Here is a 20,474-nt window from a genome sequence, read left to right on the forward strand (position 1 = left end):
TGCTGGTGTGAGCAAGTGTTTGCTATTTATAGCCCGAGGAGGGGCTGCTGAGAGTGGAAATTTTTTCCTTTGGAGAGTAGCATTGATGCAACGGCCAGGAAGCAGGCTGCGATGGGCACTAACTGTGATCACAGGAGGAAACTCTGTGGCATACTTCTCAAACCTGAGTGTGCATCGAGTCACCTGGAGGGCTGCTAGAGCAGGCTGCTGGGCCCCAACCCCAGAAGATGTGATCCAGCAGATCTGAGTCAGCTGAAGCTGCTGTAGAAAATACCGGAGATTGGATGGCATAAACCACAAGCATGCACTTCTCACGGAGCTGTGGACTGGGAAACCCAAGATCGAGGTGCTAGCAGACTTGGTATATGGTGAGGGCTCCTGACTTACAGACAGCGTCTTCCTGGTCCTCATAGGTTAGGGGAGGCAGCTGTCTGGCGTCTTTTTTATGACACTGATCTCATTCATGAGGGCTGCATCTTCATGGCCTAATCATCTTTCAAAGTGACATAGGAGATCAGAGTGGCAAAGCTGGCTGGGGAGTAGGCGTGACTTGTTAATTACAAGATCTCAGAACATGTGTGTAGACAGCTCCCAAGGCCCTGTGTGTGGACTGCTGGTGGGAACTTGAGCAGGTTTCCAACAGTATAGTGGAGATCTGACTTCAGCCTGAGGTGTGGGACCCCAGAACCACCTCTTTTATCTTTTTTTTCCCTCACTTTTACTTAGCTCAAGGTCATTCTGCAGAGCCAGTTTCTCCCTCTTTGCTTTTACTTTTTAAAATAAATTTGCCATTGCTTTTTGCTTGTTTCATTTAATTCTTTTTTCAAGATGAGAAGAATCTGAAATCTAACTCCAGGAGAGGTTAGCAACTCAGAATCCAGTAGCATTTATTAGGCAAGCCACTTTCAGATGGAGCTACCTGGTAACAAAATAGCCCAGCTCCTAATATCATCATCTTAAGAGGCAGGGTTCTCACCTATGAATTTTAGAGGGGGACACAGCATTTAGTTCACAACAGAAGTTGGGAGTGATCAACAAAGTTTGCATTTCTTTTTTTTGAAATAAAAAATAGATATTATATTACACATTGTTATTCTCCAAATAGTTGCTCAGACTACCAGACATAGCATGTAAAGTTAATCAAACAATATAAACACTGAGTTGTCTCTTTACTTCAGTTGCTGTCATTTCAGAAATTTCTTTTGTGTTGATGTCTCCTGGACTTGTTCTGGGTGCGCTGGACGTCTGGGATTGCACCTTGCTCCTTTGTCTTGACATCTTCCTGTCTTTCTGAAAACCAGCTGATTGCCGAATACTGGGGATTCCTGCACTGGCTTCCTGTCCTGCAGTGCAGGGCACTGGGCTAGATACCTGGGTTCCTCTGATCCAAGGTTCCTGGGGTGGTAGAAAGGCACAGAGCAGCCAGTTACCAGTGCTCCCTCCGATGGTAATGGGGCCTTGGGGTGTGGTTTCTCCTCTGGGCCCACAATAGCAAGCTCATGTGAGAGGGACCCGGCTCTGATGCTGGTGGGGCCTCAGGCCAAAGTTTGCATTTCTGACAGCCTGGCCAGTGGCACTGGTGCTGCTGGGTCTGTGAGCGGAGTGTGTGGGGAAGGCTCACTGTGCATGCCACAGAGTGAACTGGAATGCACTGGTGCACTCCTGGAGACTGCTGCTAGTGACCCTCTTGTCCTGGTCTAATCAACATCAGTTTCTTCTGGGCCGACATTTACAGGAAAAAGGTATTATTTATTTATCAATTGATTGATTGATTGATTGATACAGGGTCTCACTATGTACTTCATTCTGAACTCACTCTGTAGGCCAGGCTGTCCTTGAACTCCATGCTCTTACCTCAGCCTCATGAGTGCTAAGATTACAGGTGTGCACCACCATGCCTGGCTTGGTATTATTTTATTTTACTTTAATTTATTTATTTTTGTGGTACCAGGGATTGAACTCAGGACTTTAAGCTTGCCACTTATGCATTTGTGTCACTGAGCTAAATCCCCAGGCCCAATTTTTAAAAATTTATAAAATTTAAAGGCTGGGATTCCTAAGAAATACATATGTACACTATTTAGTAAAATTTATTTTCCATCTTTTTCTCTTCTTTCTCCAGTGGAAAGATATAATTTATGTGGCCCTTTGATCCTAATATTATAGGCAGCTAAGTTAGATAGGAATTAATATACAGTAAAGAGGGATTGGGCTCTCAAGAAATCAGTGAAAAATATGGATATCAGAATTGTAGGTGGAGGGCATGGTGGTGAATATCTGTAATGCCAGCTCTCAGGAGGCTGAGGCAGGAGGACTGGTGGGCTACTTAGTGAGTTCAAGGCCAGTATGAACTACATAGTGAGATGCTGTCTCAAAAAAAAGTAAACAATAGCAAATGACAAAAAAAATCCCCCAATGGGCCTGAGATGGTAAGAATTGTGGCTGGAAGCGCATCTGAAAAAGGCAAGGCCTCAGGATAAGGTCACGGTGGTAAGACTTGCATACTTCCCCAAGGGGTAAACAGAACTGTATACTGGTATCACCATGTCTGTTAAACCTAGATATCCACCTGACACCCGAATGGGTGACTGGAATACCTGGACCCATCCCTTCCCCAAAATGTTCCTGTTTTAGAAGTGACAGGAAGCCAAGGTTAATACTTCTAGCCATATGCCCTTGCTAAGTACCCTGTTTCCCTACTGGATCAACATTAGCTCAGTAGCTCCTCTTGCAGACTCATTGGTTGATCATAGTTGACCTACGCTGTGCCCACGATGTGACTGTGCTGTACGAATCACCCCTGACAAAAGGCCTCGGTGGTAACCCACTCGGGACTTAGGTCTCTCAGAAGCTCTTAGTCCTGAGTGAAGCTTTCCTACTCTTAACCTCTATTGTCCTTTGGAATTCGTCCTTTGATTTCAGGGGCCGTGGACTCAGCACATCTGACATCTAGCAGGTTTGGGAGTTACTTTCTCTTAGTTCACCACTACAGGGTTTGGAGTTGAAATTGGCAGACTCAACCGCTTCTTTCACCTCCAGCAAAGTCAAATGCAGGCTCTGGCGGTTGATAAGGCCGTCACCCATCTTTGACTGTGGCCAGGCCCTGGAAGCATGTGGCCAAAGCCCTGTGTACCCCAAGGCCTTAGCTTGGACTTTCTTCCTTTTTTTTTTTTTTTTGTCTTTTTTGTTTTTATTGGTACCAGGGATCGAACTCATGATTGCACACTTGCAAGGAAGGCACTTATGCTGCTGAGCTAAATCCCCAGCCCTGACTTTTCATTTCTTACACAAGATTACCTCGGTCAGGTTTTCTGCTGCTTTTTGAAAGAATTTCAGTTATTTCATGATAATCTTGAAAACTGCTCATTTCACTCATATTTTTAATATATTGGCACACTGTTATGGTTTGTGCCTAGATGTCCCCCAAAGCCTTGTGCAATCATAATTGGGGCTTTTCAGGGGTGACCGGATCTAGAGTGTGTGATGCTGAGATTGATTCACGTGCAATGCAGGGATTAAGGGTATGAGTGGCACCTGCCCTAAGGGAAACAATATAAGGGACAGAAAGAGACATGCCACTTGTAGCTTGGTGCCTTCTGTCTTCTGCCTGCTGTGAACTGTGACTCATCTGCGATTTCCCTCTGCCGTGCCACCAGCCATGAACCGAAACCTTGACAAACTGTCAGCTACAATAAACCTTTCTTCTGTTAACTTTAAGTGTTAGGTATTGTGTCCCAGTGATGAGAGAGGTAACTAAGACTCACATATTTCTGCAAATTATTCTTTTTATGAGAATTATAGTTTTCTAAATATGTGTTAGTCCATTTTCTAATTCTCAACTTTGTTTATTTCTCTCTTCTTTATTGATTAGGCTAATGAGTGGGTTATTTCTTCTAAGTTGATTGTTTCTGTTATTGTTGTAGAAAAGTAAAATAAAAATCCTTTACCCTGCAAAACAGGCCTGAATGACCTATTGTGGGCCACATATCTTGTGACCAGCATTTGGTCTCATCATAGGACATGTTTGCCCCATACTGTTCATGTCACCAAGGCGGTAAGCTATTGTTCAGTCTTGCTGTGGCCCCTGACATTGGTCTGCAGCTACACAGAGCTTGTCCCTCAGGTCCCTTTGTGTGGCCCCCTCTTGTCTTCCTGTCCTTCTATCACAGCATGAATCTCAATAAATCTCTGCTGGTGCTTATTTTACTCTTGGTAAACTCTTACTACCCACATCACCTACCCTCTGGGACACCAGTTTCCATGCCTTAGAATTCATTACTGATAGGAAAAACTGCAAGAGGCATGGGTTTGTCTCCTTCTTGCAATCTATCTTACATGCTAGACTTCAAGCAGAACCTGAGAGAATCCTAGGTCAGCGACCACAGCAGTACAACATTGACACAGAGTCCTAAACTCCAGTTCCCCCAGGTTGACATATGAAGGCCACATGGTAGCCTCCCACAGGGTGCCTTGCAGGAGAGACATGAATCTTAAGCTCAGGGGAACCTGCATCCTTTGTGGTGGACGGTAAGAAGGTTGGCCTTTAGCTCTGGGTAGAAATATGTTCTTTATCTTCCAAAACAGCTTCTCCCAGAAGCTGGTGGCCATGCAGAAGTACAGGTGGAATTCATTGTACAGTAGCTGTGGAGAGAGTTAAACCCCTAGGTGGGAAGGTGAGCAGTGCCACGAAGGTCTCTGCACCAAGTCCAAGTTTGGATAACTTTTTAGGCACCCAAGAGTCATTCTCGGGGTCTGGGGACCTAGGGTGATTATGATGCTTATCAACATTTTACTGAGGAGCTACTTAGGAACTGCATAATTCCTGTCTTTTTCCTCAGAGGCTTGAATCATGTAAGAAAGTTACAACAACAAAAAAGTTCTTAATGTAAACCAGGTCCCAGCCCGAGGCAGACAGGCCCTGATCTCAGTGGGCTGTGGGCTGTGGCAGCCAGGAAGGCTGTGTCCTTGTTCTGTGCTGGCCAGGTATCACAGAAGAGGGCACAATGTGTGACCTCAACATGTCATTGTGCTCTGTGGGGCAGCTTTTAAGATTGAGACCTAGGAAATGATGATAAATGTATTATGCATTGCAGTCTTTATTTAACTGGTAACATATGCTATTTTGGGACCCTCGCTATTTGACCCTCAAGCCGGGTAATATCCAATTACCTACCTACCTAACACTGGGGGTTAGGAAAATACTCCACTGGGTGACTAGACTGCAGCAGACTCGAAGGGATGCCAGGCTATTGCCACAGGGGGCGCCCTAGAGCCTTCCCTGTCCCGAGATTCCGCGGGCGACGAGCAGGCGCTCCTGCGCTGGAGTCTGGGTACATAGGTGCGCCACTAAAGGGCAGGCCCCTTTCCTAGAATCCTCCTAAATCAATTTAAAATTCACACCATGGGCACTGTTCACAAATGCATTGCTCTCCTTTTTGCACAAGCCATGCCGTTCGCTGAGTGTGACTCGCGTGATTTACGTGGATCGCCTCATTTAATCGCCCTCGCGAACTTCACACTTACGTAAGCTATTCTCCAATTTACGAATGGGGAGGAAAAACTTACGGAATTCGGCTGAAGGTCACACTGCTGAAAGAGGTTGAGGTAGGGGTTGAATCTACGTGCCTTGGTTTCCAGGCCTAGGATTCCCATGCTAAGGTGCTGCGCTCCATCGGTCACATCCTAGACGGGTTTTGTATAGGTGGCGCTAACGGGTGCGGTTCACACAAAATCAGTACCCGGCACTGGTACTGCATGTAGAACGCCAGATTTTTCAGTAGAAGGCAAATATAAGGCACACTCTTTCTAACTTGTCCAAAACTCTGGAGTGGCAGCCGTTCTGATGCAATGTTACTGTGTCCTAGGAGGTTGTGATTGCAGGCGATAAAGGGATACAATGTTTCCTTCCGGACCTGGGAAGGCAGAGCCCACTGAGGGGTGAAGGGCAGGGCAGGGACAGCTTGACTTTGAACTCCCAGGGAGAAGCCCTGGGGAGGACCGCAGCTCCCCATTCTCCCTAGAGCTCTGTTGATGTTTATTTCCCATGTTATTTGGGGTCTGTGCGGGTTCCGTGCTGCCTGCCGGAAATCACTCGTTCTGTTGGCGATGTGCAAACTCATGATTAGGGACATACTTTTTAAAAGGCAGATGGGGGGAAATCTTCATTTTTAAGAAATTAGCTTTTCATGTTTTATGAGCTAACAATGACCCTTCGGTTCTACAGTGCCTCAGAGCCAGATGGGGCCTTGGAGATCCCGCACCTTCGGCCCATTGTTCTCTCCCAAAGCAGCCTTCAAAATTCTTCTCCGGCAGGCTCAGATGTCCTACTTCCGCATGCTATTTTCAGTTTTTGTGAGCAAAGTACTTTTCTGAGATCTGAAAGCATTTGTGTTAACCTGTTCCTTTCTTCAGAGTTAACAAGTGATGGATTCTCTGGGGCCAGATGGGGCCCAGCCTTCTAGATTCTTCCTTGACTAAACTTGCACTTGGCCTGAACACATGATTACTTCAGGGCAGCCAGCAGTCTCTTGCCAGAGGACCTGTGAACACTCAGACATCTGCCAGCAACAGCCAGCATGGACATCTGAGCTCTCACAACCTGCCGTGTGCCTCCAAAGGGAAATGAATGCTCACATTGGCTTGTGGAGCTGGGGGAAAACTGTTTTGGTGCATGCCTGTAGTCCCAGCACTTGGGGGGCTGAGGCAGGAAGACTGTGGTGAATCTGAGGCCAGCCTGGGCTGCATAGTGAGTTTGAGGCCCATGTGTACTATAAAAAGTGGGGCAAAACAAAATAAAACAAAACAGACCAAAACAAAAAAGCAAAAAAACAAGACTAGGTGGGCATGGTTGTGCATGCCTGTAATGTCAGCACTTGAAAGGCTGAGGCAGGAAGATCATCATGAGTTTGAGGCCAGCCTGGGCTATAAAGTGAACTCAAGGTCAGCTTGAACTACACAGGGAAACCCTGTCAAAAACAAGCAAACAAAATAATTTGTTCTGACACTAGCAACTCACACACCTAAACATCCATTCATGCGGGTGAGTTATACAGAAACTTGTGCACACATCCATAGAGACATAGATATGTTACTGAAAGAAAACAGATGCATGCAGGGGGGCCTTCCTGGGAGAGCCATATATAAGCTGAGTTAAAAGGATGCCAGGAACCAGGAGAAAGGCAACATAGGCACAAACTCATGAAGAAGATAGATGCTCTTATGAAAATAAGTTCATGGGCAACCAAAGGCAAATTAACATGGCCCTGGCATTACATGGAAAAGCAGTTCCTATTTTCGAACCTCAGAAAAGGAAAAATTCCAATAATGTGATTTCCTGGGATTCTCTAGTACAATCTAGATAAGCAGAGAGCTTTGCATGTGTATGTCCCAGCTGGGAAAGTAGTTTATTTATTTATTTATGCATTTATTTATTTATTTTTGGTTTTTTGAAACAAAGTCCATCTATGTGCTTTAGGTTGGCTTTGAACTCAGCATGTCTAGGCTGATCTATATTTAAAAATTTTTTTTGTGTTGGTGCACATTTGCAGTATATAATGATCCCATCCTTCGTGGGGCATTGGTGCACGTGTGAAACACACCTCAGTTCTTGCTACCTCCTCTTCCCTGTCCTCTTCTCTCTCCATCTGTGTCTCCTTTTCATTTGTAAAAGCCCTCTCTTCCTGTTGCCTGTTAGCTCTTTTATCTTCCTCTTCAAGTCATTGATACTTTGGGTTTCCTGGACAACGGTTTCATGACGTATGACTGATGTGTGTGAATGTCCCTTCAATGTGTTTATTTACCATTTTACAGAGTCCAGGTTCTTCTGAATTAGCTTCCTGATCAATCCTTTGGCTCAGCAGAATTGCAGATAATACTGCAAGTGAGTCTGCTTGGCATTTTTTGAAATGCTCTGCAGGGACACATTAAACTAGGTATATTTTCTGATACAAAATAATAAATGTTTTCTAGTGTGTAACTAGTCTCTGAGAATTTGGTTAATATAATGAATGTATTTTATATTCTTTAATTGGGCAGAATTCAAACTAAGGAAATTGAGTTTAACAGCAGTGAAAATAGCACTTTCTCAGAAAATTTATCTCTAAGCACTCAGAAGTAATCTCATAACATTTATTCACCCATTTACTTATTTATTTATTCATTCAACAAATATTTATTTAGCACCTAATGTGTACAAGGACTCATCCTACTACATTATGAACAAAATAAACTCATATGGTTCTTATATTCTGAGAGAGATGACACCTTAAAGTTTTGCATAATGTAGTTATTCATTCGTATGACTTAAAATTTGTACTGTAACAACATAAAAATATAAAAATTGTATTTTTAAATGGAGAGCGAAGAGTGATAACTTGATCATCAGTTTTTTCCTCTTAAGCAGGATCCTTGAGGCTGAGTCAGTTTTCTTAGCTAGTGTAGATGTGTTGACCATTGTAGATCTGGTGCTCATGAAGTGCCAGTTCAGAAGAGACACTCAAGTATTTAATGAGAGAATAGCTGAATAGCCTCTCCATGCTTCATAATGGGACTCTGGGATCTCAAGCAACTGATTCTAAACCTCAAACCTATGACAAGTGTGCCTACTTGGAAATGACTACTGGACATTTCTTGGCACAAGATCTCTGTCTCACTCAGTCATTTGTGGAACAACAGAAAAGTAAAGCAATCTAGCGGCAGTGCACACTTGTAATCCCAGCCACTCTGGAGGCTGAGGCAGGAGGGCTGGAGGTGTATCTCAGGGGTAGAGTGCGTGTTTAAGACCCTGAATTCTTTCCGTCTCCGAGACAGGGAGAGAGAGAGAGAGAGAGAGAGAGAGAGAGAGAGAGAGAGAGAGAGAGAGAAAGAGAGAGAGAGAATAAATGAATTTGAGTAGGAAAATGAAAGCCTTCAGTTTACATTTCCTGCACTGCCTGACCTCCCACACTATGTGGTTATGGAATCCCCCCTACCCCGCCCCAGTAAAAGCTGAATCAAGAGCTATAGTCTTACCATGAGGCCCCTTCAGTAAGCACTGGATGAAGGGCCCACAGTAGGTTTTGGGTGGACCAGTGGCCAGCTGAAGAAAATGGGATCCCTGCCATGTCTCCATGCTGCCTGCCCTGGAGTTGCTACCGTCAGCACAGGAAGTCAGTAGCACCAGAAGGAGGAGGATCATGTCTAGAGACCAGTGAAGCAGCCCAAAGACATCCAGAGGCAAGGATACAGCCTCCACACAGCAGTCAAGCAGGCCAGACAGGCCCCTGCACCGGCCCAGTCCCCACAAGCAAATAGGTGACACAAAGGAACAACTCTTGATCACAACTTCACTGGGATGGCTGGTTAGACTTTGCAGCCTGGTCACACCAGGCAAGAAAAGCTCCTTTGGTCTCCCTGGCCCACATCACATAGGGCAAAGAGCTTTCCCTGCTGGCCCTGCTCAAGTTACAGACCTGTGAGCAGGTTAAATGGTTGCTTTTGTTTTAAGCTACTAAATTTTGAGGGTTTGTCAAGTAGCAGTAGGTAAGGAAATTGCTACAATTTGGATATTGAATGTCTCCCAGCAGCCCATGTGCTAAAGTCTTGGTGTACAGAGTGATGGGACCTTTAAGAGTTAGGCCTTCTGGGAGGAAGGTCTTCAGATCACTAGGGGCATGACCTTGAAGGGGATTGTGGGAGCTCTGTTCCTTTTTCCTTTTCTGCTTCCGGGTCAGGAGGTCAGCCTCCAATTACTACTTGATGCTGCCATCTGGCACCACTGCCAGAAGCCCAAAGCATTAAGTCAGTCTGACATTGTAACGATGAGACAAAATAAACCTTTTCTCTTACAAATCAGTTATGTCAGGTATTTCATTATAGTGATAGGATGCTGAAATGATTATCTTCTGTTCATACTCTTCTAAAAAATTGAGCAACCTCAGACCCTGGAACAAGGCTATTCTTTCCACTTTTTCACTCTACAAAGTGAAAGTTGTGCCTATGGTTCCCGGCTGTTATCAGTTTACCTTTTACCGGGTCAGCAGTCAGAAAACTACCTGGAAAGGGTCTGATAGAATATATTTTGGGATTATTTGTGGACCATGTACTATTTCTGTACATTTTTGTGTGTGTCTGTTGGTGCATTCTTTTGTTGGAGGACTGGCTTTTCTGTAAACTAGGGACTAAAGGTTCATTTCTCCATGTATGTCCAAGCTGTTTTACAGTGGCTTCTACACATCCTTTAAAAACGCAAATCCAGGAGGAATAAAAATGACCAAAAAGTGACACGTGTATGTATCAATTTCCCAAGATGATTGTAATCTTTATGTATCATAAACACATTCTGACAAAAGTAGCAATAAATAAATGATAAAAATGCAAAAACCTATTTTTAACTTTAGGGCTGTACAAAAATAGGCCAGGCAAGATTTGGCCAGCATTCAGTGGTCCTACTTTGTGAATTCCTGTCCTGGATAATTAAAAAAGCAAAAAATAGCAAACAAAGAAAATCTGCAGTCTTACAAACAAGGAAACAATGTGAAATCATGATGTCAATACCGAAGAAGAGAATGACTCAAATGTTGGGTTAGCAAACCTGTTGGCAAGCCAGGTGGCTTCTCATTCTTTGTTTTTTGCTGTATTGAAGGACAGTTTAATCAAGATTTTTGCTGGTAGGTCATAAAAATTGATCGTGTTAGAGCACTATGGTTGTTGGCCTAGAACTTGGAAGGCATTCAGATAATTAAGTAAAATTACACTTCCAAAATTCATTCCATTTCCACCCGCTTAGGCTGACAGTATTATTTGCTGTGTCAAAAGAGGCAGAGAATTCACAAAGAAGCCTATTTCATTCTAGTAATTAGTCCTATCTTATTAAAAAATATATTTTCAATAAAATTTGCTTAGTCTTTAATAATAATTTAACAAAATTTATATATGAATATGCTGTTTGTTCAATGGATCATCACAGCTAATTTTCATGATAACAATCCAGAGTCTATTTCAGGAAAGTTAAATAAATTTTAATTTCTGTGCATAGTATTTTTGGCTTAGGTATCTGAGAGTAGCCAATAAAATATCATTAAAAGTAAGATATATTAGAATAAAATTTTACTGGAGAAGTGGAATGGAAATGAAAGTTCAAAGAGGAAAAAAAAGAATACTATAAAATTTCCAGTGGTCAAGAACAGTGCTTTTGTAGCCCAGGCTGGTCTCGAAGTCACAACGATCCTCCTGCCTCAGCCTCCCGAGTGCTTGTTTTGAATCTTTAAAAATGGATGGTGATGTGTCTCTAATTGCTGTGGATTTTAGATGCCATTGGATATATTTGGAAGAATAATATAGTGGTTTAATTAATTTAATTCATTTTTTGTAATACTGGTGGTGGAACTTGGGACCTTCACTTTGAACTACATACCTAAACTGTTCCTTTCTTTTTCCTTTTTTTGACAGGGTCTTAGTGACTAAATTGCTCAGGTCAGGCTTGAACTTGAAATCCTCCTGCCTCAGCCTCTCAGAGTACTGGGATTATAGATATCCATCCCCACATCTGGCTAGCACTTTTATTTTGATTTTTTCCCTGATAATAGAAGATAATTATTTTTATTATTTTCAGGACAGCAGAAATAAACCTGTTTTCCAGCATGTAAGAAAAAGGCCTTTTAATTAAAAAAAAAAAAAGCCTTTGATGAGTATGGTGGCTCAGGCTTATAATCCCAGCACTCGGGAAACTGAGACAGGAGGGGTCTGCAGGTTTGAGGACCCTGATCCAAAAAACAGAACAAAATAAAGGTGCTGAGTCATTCTATTCTTTGTTGAGGTACAGTCACAGCCCCTGGTGGTCATCCTGGTTTAACTCATTGACTGACAGTGGTGGGGTGGGGGTGCCTGACCCTTTAACCTTTGGAAGTTGGAGTTAGTTACCAGGGCTCTTTCTCCCCTTTGCTGCCCCCCCCCCCCCCGCCAAGCCCATTTTCCCTTTGGCTTTTTTCCCTTTCTCCTGTTTTTCCCTTCTGCCTGTTCCTCCTGGTACTGTCCGTCTGGGGACCTTTCTTACACCTGACCACTTACTGCATACTATGTATGAGGCGTAGCTTGGCAGGTCTTTCCTTGTGCACAGGAACTTGGGCTGCTTTGGGCCCACCTGACAACAGCTCCTCTTAGGGTGCTCAGGGACTGCAGAGCCACCCTGGATTTTGTGCTCTGCGCTGTAGACTCTTCCTGGTCATTGGACCAATTTTGCCTCAAAACTTTTCCTTTTGTCCTCTTTGATTTGCTTGTATTTCTCTTTCTTTTTTTTTTTTTTTTTTTTTTTTTTTTTTTTTGTTTTTTGTTTTTTGTACTGGGGACCTTGCACTTGCCAGGCAGGGGCTTGCTTGCTGGAACTTTTAAACTGCAGATATACCTGGCAGGGGACACAGCTCAGTGATAGGAGCACTTAAGTTCAATTTTTGACAACAAAACAAGGCCAAACAAAATAAGACACTTATTTACAGTACACCAAGGAAGCAGTTCTCAAAATGTGGTCCTTCATTTCTAGGAAAATGGATGCACCTTGAGTCCATAATCTTAAGTGAAATAAATCAGACACATGTGTGCATACCATTGTTAACCTGGTGTGAGAAACTGAAAGTGTAAATACGAACCAAAATGTATTTTGAAATAGGAGGAAAATGTTCAAATGGAGAAGGGAACAGAGAGAGTGGAAAAAAGGAAAAAGTTTTAAAAACTGAGAGGAAAGAAAGAAAACATGTAAACAAATCTTTATAAATAGGGAGGAGAGGAGGGGTTAAAGGGAAGATGAGGAGTGGGGGAAATAAAACTAAGGTATATCACGTACAGGCACAGATTCTCTGCAATGAATGTGATCATTATGTGTACCTCAAATGTACCATTGTAATCTAATATTGAGGCAAAACCAAAGTCTGGTCCCTGAGACAGCAGCCCTGATCTTACCTGGAAACTACAGAAATGCAAATTCCCAGAGGCTACCCCAAACCCATGGAACCAGAAAGCCTGATGATCCAGCAACTTCAGTAGGCCCTGTGGGAGTCTCTGATTCATGCTGAGCTTGGAAATCATTGCATCAAACTTAAATTTCTTAGCGGAGCATGGTGTCATAAGCCTGTGAGAGGCTGAGGCAGGAGGACCTCAGTTTGAAGCCAACTTGGGCAATTTTGTAAGACTCTGTCTCAAAATATGATCAATAAAAATTGGAGATGTAGGTCAGTGGTAAAATGCTTGCCTGGCATGCCTTTCAATCCCTGGCATTAAATATCTGTATACATGTATGCACGCATGCATGAAAACTAAATAAAATGTACTTCCTCTGTACCTCCTCCAGCTCATATATATGACATCTAAAGTGTGTGTGCGTGGGTGCACGATGTCACAGGGAATTATCTGAGGCATCCCCAGCAGACTCTCTGAAATCTGCTGCGCCATACCAGGGCCTGTGTGTCTGAGACTAAATAGTTTCTCCTTTGCAGAGCTGGTAGTTCAGGCACTAAGGTGGCTTCCCGTTCAAGCTGGACAACCTTTCTGGACATCCAGGACATCGCAGGCCAAGATGAGAGCAAGGAGCAGGCTGGGGGTGGGAAAACCTGGGTATGAGGGAGGGCTGGGCTGGGCTGAAGCACGAGGTAGGGAGCGCAGTTGGAGACAAGTCTGGAGAGACACGATTGGGGCGATGCCAGGACTCTGTTCTGAGCAGGTCAGAGGTGCGAACTTTGCTGGATCGAGTTTGAAAAGGGTCCGGAGAGGAGACGCGCGCTGAAGCCCGATCCTGTGCTGGGCAGGTGGCCCAGACTCCGTCCTCACGCACAGAGTTGCCGCCCCCTCTGGTGACTGGAAAGGTCCCTGCCACCACCATCCAAGAGAGCACACAGTGTGCCACCAATCCCAAGAGACTGGCGAGCCGTAGAAGCAGAGTCTGTTCAGAGGCAGCTCAGGCCCAACTGTCGCCTTGGGCTTCAGCCTGGGGCCAGGTTTAAAACCCTTGCTATTCCCTAAACCGAGAGTTTCTCTACATTGTTTCTGTTTAGCTGAGAACCAACCAGGGAGAAAGGGCATTACATCATCATAGCCGCCTCTCATTGGCTGGATGTTCCCCAAGGGGGCGGGCTTTCCAGTTCGGTTCTGGCAGGAGGCTGGCGCGTCCTGTCACTTGGCTTCCAGCCATCAGGGCTTCTGAGGTCTTGAGCTTAGGGTCAGGCAGTGAGGTGACAGTGAGGGTAAACTGTAGTTGATCGAAATGCAGCATCTCAGAGTAAGCTGCTCTGCCTACTCCTTGACGGCTGCTTTTGAGCTTTCCTTACTAAATTAATTCATAATGCAATGCGTGTGAGAACCAGGGACAATAAAACTGTGGCACTTGCTCTTCTACTCAGTGTCCCATAAAACGGGATGCAGATGAACTGGTTCTGGGGGTGGGTTTTTATCACACCTTGAGGTTAGAGTTCCTGAGTAGTTCTGGTCTTTGTGAATTTCAGCTGTCTCAATTTTTATTATCAGTCTCATTTCTGATTTTCTTTCTTTCTTCCCCACCGTACCATCCTGATGATTTTTTTTTTTTTTTTTTTTTCTGGAGACTGAACCCATAGTCTTCACATCCCGGGTTATCTCCACCACTTTGTATTTTGAGACAAGATTTCACTAAGAGAATTGTCCAGGCTGGTCTTGGATTTGCGATCTTCTGGCCTCAACCTCCAGGGTGCTGGGACTACAGGTCTGCAAACCATACTTGGCTGTCAGTCTTGTTTTTTGAAGGTTAATAGCCGAACTTATTTCTTTTTATTAAAAAAGGAAGTTTTATACAATTATACTGAAGAAAAAGAGAAAATTGTCACAATTGCTTTTTACCAAGCTTGAATTTGACAGTGTCCCCTGTGAAGTTGCTGTTCAAAGTTCATGGCTTCGAATTTTTCCTTAAGAACCTAACTAATAATCGTAGGCAGAAACCTCTGCAATTTTGTGGAAAAGCAACTATGCTCCACTATAGTTTTTCTGGCCGGAGGTTTGCAAGTAGCCAATCCAGGAGCGTTCAGTTGCTCTTGCTGCTGATTGGCTGCTGTCCTGTAACCCATTTTCCACACATGCGCCAGCATTCCCTCATGGTAACAGGTCGAGGTATCGTGTAGCTATCTCGAGTGTTCTGAGTCCCCCCCCCCCAGTTTTGTTCTGAAAGGCCTAGGATCCCTAAGCTGCTGCCAAAACACTCTACACCTTTTAAGGCTTAATTAATAGTCTTATTTAATTCAATTACATAACTGCAAGAAACATAGCATATTTAGGGTTTAAACTATAAAAATGTCATTTATAGGTATTTCTTTTTTGAGCATATCTGGAATTTGAAGATTTTTCACAATTCATGGGTGCTCTACGAACAAAATCTCTTGGAATTTTAGGGACCCTCTATTTCTTTGGGGATTCTTTTGGATGAGAAAATACCTCACATATTTTTTGGCAGTTTAAAGCAACATGATTCTAAAGTGAAGCTTCACACAATACGTAGGGGTCCCAACCATTTGATTAAAAAAAAGCAAAGAATAAAATTTCAAAGGAATTTTATTTTAAAATAGCCATTAGGCATGTACTATAAGAAAACTTTTACTGGCCTTTTTATTTTTCATTTCTGAGCTCATTTTTAGTGAAATTACTTGGTGGTAAATTGAAGTAGAGTGATAGCCCGAGAGGCAGAACTTGCTGGTTTCTGAGCTAGTAAGAGTCACAAGCTCTGGAGACAGAGTCCTACCAGGGCAGCCTGGCCCGACTCCCACGGTGCCCTTGGGGCTGGCCATGGGGTGCACACTGCTGCCAGCCTCGTGGCCTTGTATGCATGAGGGAAAAACCCTGGGAGGTGACATGACTTTTCTTCTTCGTGTTTTAACACTACATTTTTATTAGTACGTATTTGTTATCTATTGATCACATTCATCACAGGGAATTTGTACTTGAATATCTTATTTCTTCTTTTTTCACCTCATTCTCCTCCCTTCAACCTTTCTTCCCCTTCCCTATTTCCAAAAATTTTGCTTCCACTTTTCTTTTCTTTTTTTTTAAGCATGCGCCTTCCTTTCCGTTAGAGTATGTCCTTCCTTCTTCTGAATATCTCTCCTCCACTTTATTCCTTCTTTGCCCATTGGGTTTCTCACACCAGAGAAACAACACAATAGTTAAACTTGCGCTTCTGATTTATTTTATTCATAAATAAACTTTTCTGAGGACACACAGCTCTGAGTCACACAGCTTTCTGGATCTCGGGCTAAACGGTAGTGATTTCCAAAGGAATCCTTCTATGAAATTGTGTTCTGTAAGGGTTTTCCGCTTCCAGAGCGGGTTTGGGTTAATATAGTTACTCTGGACCGTCAAGAGCCAGTATGGTACTGTGATTAAAAGCTTGGGCTTTGGAGTTGGGCTCGGCTTCAATACTTACGAGTAGGGTGACCACAATTTATTTTTTACTTCAATTTAGTTTTTACTTTTCTTTTAAAATGGGATAATAAATCTACTTCCCAAGCTTGGCAGATGTGTTAAGCAAGGTTCCACACATGCATATTGTTTAGCACTGGGCCTGGCATACGGTTAGGATTCTAAGGAACTAAATTTCTTTTTTTTTTTAGGAATTAAATTTCTTAACGCCACAATTGTAAATTTGACCCATTACTGAGAAACTCTGGATTGTTGAATCCTTTCCCATCCGTAAAATAAGCCAGCAGGGCGCATCTGAGGGAGTAGGGGTGGAGAGCAAACATGTTTGGTGCCAGTGGAAGGAGTCGCTCTCTCTTTGGACTCCTGTGGGCAGGGGCAGGGGCAGGGCTGGACGAAGCCATGGGGTCCCCACCCTGTCATGAGCAGACCAGGGGTTTTCTCTTAGCTCCCAGGGCATCAGGAAACAGCGGGATTTCTTACCAAACGCTCTGATCGAGCTCTTATTTCCCCTAGAATATCGTTTGCTAGAATTGGAAGTGGCTTGCTGGGCTATCATTTTACGGGACAGAACATTCCCACTCTATGAAACCATCTTTCTGGAGAAGTGCCTCAGCCGGGTTGAATCTGGTGAGTTGGGCCGAGTCCTTGTCCCATCAGTCTGTCCTCTGGGCTGAAGCAGCCCGGGGTGGGGGCGGGGGTGGCAGAATCAAGCAAGGAAGGGGCCTTTGCAGAGGCAGCAGCTCCTGCTCAGGCAGCAAGACTTCCTGCCCGAGAAGGAAAAGCGTTTTGATATAAAGTGGAAGAGTTTAGCACTAAGCTTGTGATTGGAGGCCCAGGAAACCTGTGCTGCCCAAGCCTCCGACCAGCGAGAATTCAGGCTGGGGCTTGGGGGAGTGTGTGTATGGGCTGAGGCCTTTCTCCCACACGGCCCACTCTGCAGGGGCCGGAGGTGAGCCCCGCTCAGCAGCCAGGTGCAGCTTGGCTCTGGGCTTTCAGGGAGATTCCGGGTCCTTCCCTACCACATAGGCTTTTGTGCCACTTTAGGGACACTATAAATACATGCTGTGGGGACTCCCACAGACACTTCAAGGAGGGGGTTGTGATGTCAAGCTGTTGGAGGGTGTGAGTCACTGAGCTTTGGATATTAATATTAATGAAATCACATTTGTGGTCACAGGCTAGGGAAGCCTGAGAGCTTTTGGTGATAGAGACAAAGCAACAGTTGCCACAAGATACATTCTTCAGGATTTAGCACTCCATTCTCTACGCTAACTGCTCGTTATTGTTGACAAAGACCCTCAGAACTGCTTGAGATTTAATCAGTGCCTCCTGGAAGCTCAGTCCGACAGCCTGGTCGCCTCGCACTGCTTTCCCCACTAAATGACAAACAACGCTTGCTGGATGTTTTACCGCATTGATTGATTTGACCAGATGTTTGGCATTGTGTAACAGACTCAGTCAAGATGGTGGAATTTAGGGAGTTTTTCATTTTGTCAAAATGTTGTGTTGGTTCCTGAGGTGACTACATTATTCTTTAGCAATCGTTTAGAATGCTTTAAGATAGTTTCCCCTGAGTAATTTTCCTCACACAGCTACCAGGGCCATTAAGGAGAACAAGACTTTTATCTCAGGAATTTAAATTCAGAAAAATGGAGTGATTCCAGACAGCGGAAGCCCAGGACTGGACTGTGACAGTCTCCTGACCCTGTGGGGATGAGAAGGTGCCTTTCTTCCCCTTCTGAGTCATAGGCACTAAGCACTGAGCCAGTAAAAATGTTTTGCAGATGAAAACAACATAAAGCCACTTTGAAAGCATATTTCTCTGTAACTTAAAGGTATTAGTGATGGATTTCAGCAGACATTGCTGGCTTTTCCACATCATAAAAGAGGAGTTACATGAAAATTGCAAAATCTCAGGATAGGAAACTGCAGAGGCAACTTCAGCTCTTAGCTGAAAAGCCAGGTCTGAGAATTTGCAAGTGTGAGTTGATCTCTCCTTGTCCCTTGAAGCAAGGTCTCCCCCTTGGCTTCCAGGACCCATGAGCTTCTGCTTCTCCTCCACTCTTGCTGTTTGTTCTCAGTTTTAGCTGCTCCTCTCAGGGTGGCTCCCCTACCCCTCGCTGTCCTCCCCTGTTTGAGTCACCAGTCCTGTAGGTCTCTAACTTAGAGCTCTGCCTTGAGCTCCAGATTTATTCATTCACACAGCTGACCCATCTACCAGCTGCTGAGTGAGCACATCAAACCTAGCAAGTCCAGCTCCTGGACACCTTCTGAACCTGTTCAACCCGCATTCTTTCTTGTCTCCACCAACAGCAAGTTCAAAGGTGCTCAGGCTGTGTTGTAACCTGCAGCATGGCACCTGGGAATGTGACCCTATTCACAGGATCTTTGCAGATGGAATTAAGGTGAGGCTCTTCGGATGACAAGATCATCCTGAATTACCCAGGTTGGCCCTAAATCCAACACCAAGTGTCCCCATGAGAGGCAGATGGTGGCACCCAGAAGAGAAGGCAGCTCTGTGAGGAGAGAAGCAGAGACAGCAAAGGCAGCCCCAAGCCAGGGACACGTGGATCCACCAGGCTCTGGAAGAGCCTAGGATCAGAATATTCCTCAGAGCCCGAACACAAGGAGCCCTTGATTCCTGAACTGTGATGTGCATTTCTGATGTTGTAAACCACCAAGTTTGTGATCATGTGACACAGTGCAAGGAAACTAACTTGAGCACCACTGAACCTTTTCCGTCCTTCTTTCTTTAAATCTTACCCCAGTCTCTCAACAAATTCCACTGGCCCTGTTTGCAGCACATAGCCAGAATCTGACGTCTTCTTACCATCTCCACGGCTGCTGATCTGCTCGAGCTTTCAGCCTTTCTCATTACTAGGGTTAGAGCCAAGACTGGGGCATGCCACATACGCACGCTATCACTGAGCCACCCCCCCCCCCTGCTCTAGTTTTCTTTCTCACTTTTGAGACAGGATCTTGCTCAGTTATCCAGGTTGCCTGGAATATTGTGATCTCTTAGTCTTCTTGGTTATGCTTTTGAACCCACAAATCCTTAGTGGTTCTATTCATATAAAGCCGGATCACATCATTCCTGCAGCTCCCATCTCAGAGTAAACAAGGAATGTACTACAAGGAGTCAAAGTCTTACTATCAGGAGCTGATCAGTTTCCCAATTTTATGGATAAGCTTACAGTAAAGGATTAAATAGAAGAAACAACACAATATGGTTTGTGGGGGTCAGGAAGGTCAAAGCTCTTGTGGCTAAGTCAAAGACTTCTCTGGACTGGCCAGTATTTACTGGGTCCTCCACATACCAAATGGGTGCAAGAAAGTGCAGGGAATAGCTAAAGGGACACAAAGATGAGCAAGGCCTTGAGGAAGTAGAACAAAGACATTCCAAGCAGTAAAGCTTTGCTTAATGAGAAAGCTGTTTGATCTCTAAGGTTGGCAGTATTGCTCTTGAAAATTTGAGGGAGAGTCAGCAGCTGCTGTGTCATCTTGCCTTCAGAGACGTCACAGACGACTACAGGTCTCTACTGTGACTGTTAGTGTGAGAGCAGCCACTGGCTCTTCAGGTGTGTCACTTAGGCTTGGGACCGCCTCATAAGTGGATATGGAAAAGCCAATTGATTATGTGAAAGCCTGCTCAAGGCTGCCTCATGTGGTCTCTGTCAACTAACCCTGGGTCATGATGGCCTTTGTGATCTGAGCTGTCCTCTAGTACATTTCTGAGCTTGTCTGAGGTTATCTCCTCCCTGCTTACCCCTTCCAGCCACAACCACCCCTTTGCTTTTCCTGTACACACCAATTATGTGTCCACCTTGGGGCCTTTGGGCTGATTTTTCCTTCTGTTTGAAACCCAGATACACAGCTAACTGTAATCCCACTCAAATCTTACTCAAATATCACCTGCTCAGTGAGGCCTTCCTTGACCCTCCTACTTAAAATTACACCTAACCTTCTCCATCTCTCTTCTGTTTTATTTTTCTCCATAGCTCCAATTGTCATCCAAATATTATATGTCTTCCTGATTTGTTTTTTTTTCCAGTTGCTGGAAGGTGAGATGG

This window comes from Cavia porcellus, unplaced genomic scaffold, assembly GCF_034190915.1.
Source record: "Cavia porcellus strain 051 isolate PalLab524CR breed Dunkin Hartley unplaced genomic scaffold, mCavPor4.1 scaffold_14, whole genome shotgun sequence".
Lineage (NCBI taxonomy): Eukaryota > Metazoa > Chordata > Mammalia > Rodentia > Caviidae > Cavia > Cavia porcellus.